Below are 5,630 nucleotides of genomic sequence, written 5' to 3'. Positions count from 1 at the left end.
AGTCACAGGGTCGCAAAGAGTCAGATGCTACTGAGGCGACTGGACATGCACACACTACTTTTCATCTCATTTCTTGGTATGTGTCCTGGAATTATCCATGAGTTGTGCTCTTACCCTAAGGAACACTTTTTAATTTCTAAAGTTTACTCTTTCTCTTGCACCTCTCTTTCCTTGTACAAATCTCTCAGCTGCAAAAATCCTTCTGTATTGTAAATTTAGTCAAATGTCAGATTTTTTTTTTTGATGCCTCAACCTCCCCACAAACAATCTGTGAGCATCATGGCCAGGAGACCAGGTGCACCAGTTTGATAAGGCTAGTCCCTAACGCAAGTTCCCCTCTTGCCCTCTCCGTGATATTCAAGCATACCAATGAATTTGCTCGTGCCTTTGGCTTGTGTACTCTGCCCTGGTCTCCAATAAAGGCCCCTGCCCGTGGCTACCCATTTGCTTGATTGGTCCTACTCCCTTAGTGCTCACCCATTATGGCTCTCTGCATGATATGCCATGTCTCTTTCTTCTTCTAAGATCTGAAGATTGTGATAAATCCTTTAATTTCTTCTGCTCCTCTAAGTGTAATGTCTGTGGTCTTGTTGGAGTGTTTCTTAAAGACCCCACAAGGAGGACTTACTCTCCCATTTGCAGTGCACCTTCCCTTGACTTCCTAGGCATCCTTTACTTCAGTAAGCCTCCCTGAAGCCCATGCTGGACCTATTCTTGTTCTATAGAATCCCACTACTTCCTCTATTAGAACACTTTTTACATTCTGTTACTTTCACTGATTTCTAACTAATTTTGTGGGTAGGAACACAAGTCAGGGGGTTTAAAATGTCTTTACCATTTACCAGACATATAGCTTGGAAAAATGATTTAAACTCTTTAATTTACAGTTTCCTTATCAGAAAAAAAAATGAAGTTAATACATACTTCCTGCTTGACAGTTATTCAGAGCAAAGATTGAGATAATCCCTATAACCATACCAACTGGCTTACTAAGTCATCCTATAATTTGGGGTCAAACTATGGCCTATTTCAATGGAAATTGCACAGCTACTAGAGAATGTTTTAGTCTTTAAAAAATTAGATTGTTTCAAGAGATTACTTTTCTAGAAATTTGTATGAATTGGTAAAAGGATATATTTATATGTGATAGACAAACAGACATATACATACATGCAAATAACTAGACAAAATGACAAAACTAAGAAGGAGTTCACACAATAACTAATATATAAGTAACATGACCTCAAGCACGTTATTCTACTTTACAGACTTTAATATTCTAGCCTGAGGGACTTCCCTGGTGGTCCAGGGCTAAGACTCCTTGCTCCCAATTCCAGGGGTCATGGTGATCCCTGGTTGGGGAACTAGATCCCACATCCAGCAGCTAAGAGTTTGTAGGCTGCAACTAAGACCTGGTACAGCCAAATAAATGAATGCATAAAAATAAATATTTTAAAAAAATATTCTAGCCTGAAAACTAATGGTCAATCTCGTAATACCTTAGTTATGTGTCAACTCTGTCATGAGAGTTGTGAATTCAAGTGTAGGTCTTCCAATTACTGATCTGAAAAAGTTTTAAATTTCTTCCTATTTAATTTGCAATAAGTTGTGAAGGATAAACATCACTGCTCTTTTTACTTTTGCCATGGAAACATTTGACTTAAAAGATAAGGCACTTTTTCCATCCTTAAGAAGAATATATTTGAGAAGAGTGGCAAATCTGTTAACGTTTCATCATGTAGAGAATAGAAATGCTTTTGGTCTAGAAATGGGCAGTTTCAAGAATGCATGGAATTGTGTACCTCAACAGCTTGCATTCTGGCAGTATGTCTCTTCAGAAAATTGGTTTTGAATGGAATTCAAGACAACTGAGAGTAACAGATTGGCTGTGTGGAAGGACATTTATTGCGCCTGTAGCACGGAGTAAGGACAATCACGAGGAGCCTTGTATGATGTTTGAGTTCTAACTGCTCTTAAAGAGACCCAGACTCCTCTCTGCATACCCACATTATGCCTTCAGGAATGCATCATTCCAAATTGCATTTTAAAACACAATGAGAGCTTCTGCTGATAGATATTTTTTCCTTTGGAGCCTATAGTTTCTAATTTCACTCTGATGTTCACTCCTCACATATCAATCATTTACAGTCAACAACTTGAACAGGTCTAGCCTTGAATCCCCTTCAACCTGTGGGGTTGTGTCTGTGTCTATTCCAAATTCAAATCCAGGCTTTTAATTACTGGATTTGGTATTGGAGGTTTTTAAAACTGAAATATTTCCACTCAGCAGAATGAAGGAAGAGATCATCCTGTACCTCTATTTGTAGAATTGAAAGGTGATAGGCATTTCCCTTGTTTAGTTCATTGATCTAATCAAACCCTGATTTATTACAATCAGATAGTATGGCATCAACTGCAAATAGCTGAGGAAATAAAACACATTGCCCACAAACAAAACAAAATAGAACTACAGTTTGATCACAATATCATATTTTAATATGCAGTTTACATAATTTGTGCATAGAAGTTAGGATTAGGCTGACAGTTTCATATATTCAAATGGACCCTAAAACATGAAGCATTTTCCTTAGTAAAGATGCTGTGATCTGGGCCCTGACCACCTCTTCATCCCTATCTCTGCCCTCCTTTGCACCCTGTGCTGGTGTCACAATGAGCATTTAGAGTTCTCTGAAATTGCCATGTTTTTTAAGAGTCATAAAACCTATTTTGTCCCTCTTTCTACTAAAATTTACACTCTCAGTTACTTATTAGGCATATTCCTATTCAAAGTCTAAAAACCAGTGTTGATGTTTTTTTATTGAAGTAGAGGCCTGCCTCCCAGTGAACTTGAGAATGAGTCATAATTTATTCCCATGATTTTACTTTATTTATTTATTCTTCTTTCTATATTTATTTATTCCATGATTAATATTTTATTTATTTCCATGATTCATGTATAGCTTGGGAAAAAGTATGAATGAAATTATAAGGTTTTAATGAATGATAAATGGATGAATGAATGAATGAATGACATTGATTGAAAGACACTTGAGGATAGGAGATGGAGAGTGCAACAGGGAAGCATGGGGACAGGATGATCTTTTGTACAGAAATGTGTGAAGACATGATTAAAATAGTGCACAAGGTTGAAATGCAGTGGGTGACAAGCTGGTATGAGTATTGGATGCAATGAAGTTGCATTCAGAATTAACGTACTAGGTTCTAGACAGTCAAAGAAAATTCTTGAGCAGATAAAAGAAATAGTAAAACATTATTTTTGGATGACTTTGCTTTTCTGATTGAATAAAGCCCTTGACCCTGCAAAGAAAATCAGACTTGTTAATAAAATCTGAAATGGGACAATAAGAAAATGATAGGGTTGATGTCACATGACACTCACCTCTGTCCCATTGCATATAGATGGTGACTCTTGCTTTGAAGTGGTAATTTATAAAATGTTAAGCTTGAGACCTGGGTAAGTGAATGTCATCTGCAGGGCATAGAGGCTACACTCTGAAACTCTGTCTCATTATGGAAAATAACAGAGCAATGAAGGAAGTACAGAAACATTCCACTACTGGAAGTCATAGTTCACAAGAAAATGCCTCCGTGTGTTTGTCACTGCACATTTGCATTTTATATATCATTTTATTTTCCACTGTGCTTTAATAATCATTTTAGCTATTTACCTTTACCCATGCAAAATTCACAATTTGCATCTGCAAATATCTGCTCCTGGATACATCTGCCCACCTGCAGCATAATTAACTAACTGAAATTCTTTGACATTCTAAGATGTAAACAGTTTCCCAGCCTTGATGTTGGTAAGTCTGCAAATATTAAAAGTTGATGCTTGATCTTTTCTTTCTTCCCTTCTTCCTCCTTCCTTCCCAATTCCATCCCTCCCTTCTTCTCTCCTTTTTTTCTTTTTATTTCTTTCTTTTCTTCCACATGAGAAACTTTTCTTGCCATCATTCGTCTCCAGAACTGGGAAGCTGATGAAATGCAGGAACTAAAGGAGATGAAAGAGTTAACAGCACTAAAACAACTTTCATGCAAAAGTCATGTCAAGATATTCAATTGCTTTAGGGCAATAATTTTGATTAGTAATTGTATTTGTAAGGCAATGGCGATGGCATCCCACTCCAGTACTCTTGCCTGGAAAATCCCATGGACGGAGGAGCCTGGTGGGCTGCAGTCCATGGGGTCGCTAGAGTCGGACATGACTGAGCGACTTCACTTTGACTTTTCACTTTCATGCATTGGAGAAGGAAATGGCAACCCACTCCAGTGTTCTTGCCTGGAGAATCCCAGGGGCGGGAAGCCTGGTGGGCTGCCATCTATGGGTCGCACAGAGTCGGACACGACTGAAGCGACTTAGCAGCAGCAGCAGCAGCAGGGCATTTGCTTATCTGGAAAGAAAACATCCAAATGCCTGTATATTCTTGATTTGGCCAGGACCAACTTATTATTTTTTTAAATATATCATCTTTTGGGCAAAAGCAGTACACAGTACTACAGAGGTATTAGTTATTATTCAGCTCAGTTCAGTTCAGTCGCTCAGTCATATTTGACTCTGCAACGCCATGGACTGAAGCATGAGAGGCTTCCCTGTCCATCACCAACTCCCAGAGCTTGCTCAAACTCATGTCCATCAAGTCGGTGATGCCATCCAACCATCTCATCCTCTGTCATCCTCTTCTCCTTTTGACTTCAGTCTTTCCCAGAATCAGGGTGTTTGCCAGTGAGTCAGTTCTTTGGATCAGGTAGCCAAAGTATTAGAGCTTCAGCTTCAGCATCAGTCCTTCCAATGAATATTCAGGACTGATTTCCTTTAGGACTTACTGGTTGGACCTCCTTGCAATCCAAGGGACTCTCAAGAATCTTCTCCAACACCACAGTTCTTTGGCACTCAGCTTTCTTGATAGTCCAACTCTCACATCCGTATATGACTACTGGAAATCATAGCTTTGAGTAGATGGACCTTTTTCAGCAAATAATGTCTCTGTTTTTTAATATGCTGTCTAGGTTGGTCATAGCTTTTCTTCCAAGGAACAAATGCCTTTTAATTTCATGGCTGCAGTGATTTTGGAGCCCAAGAAAATAAATTTAGGTTGGTCAAAAAGTTCATTGAGGTTTTTCCAGAACATCATATAAAAAACCTGAACAACATTTTTGGCCAACCCAGTATTTTTACCTCAACCTAGTGAATTTCCTGACAGACATTCTCAGCAAGTAACTATTAAGTGAATGAATGAGGAGATCTCATCAGTTGCACAAAATAACTCTTTGAGACTGGTAGAAACTTGAGTCTTCTTCTGTTAGTAAGGAAATCAATTTTAACAAGTTGCCTCTGTTTCCAGCATGCAATTCTTTGGTGGCTCAGTGGTAAAGAATCTGCCTGCCAGTGCAGTAGACGCTGGTTCGATCTCTGGGTCTGGAAGGTCCCCTGGAGAAGAGAATTGCAACCCACTCCAGTGTTCTTACTTGGAAAATCCCATGGACAGAGGAGCCTAGTGGGCTGCAGCCCATGGGGTCACAAAAGAGTCAGTCACAACTAAACAACAACAACAACCTACTAGAACTTGAACCCATGGTATTTTTCTCTGAGTGAAAGCCTCACTAAAAGT

This window comes from Bison bison, unplaced genomic scaffold, assembly GCF_000754665.1.
Source record: "Bison bison bison isolate TAMUID 2011002044 unplaced genomic scaffold, Bison_UMD1.0 scf7180017864179, whole genome shotgun sequence".
NCBI classification, from domain to species: domain Eukaryota; kingdom Metazoa; phylum Chordata; class Mammalia; order Artiodactyla; family Bovidae; genus Bison; species Bison bison.
Note: the sequence above shows the minus strand (reverse complement) of the source record.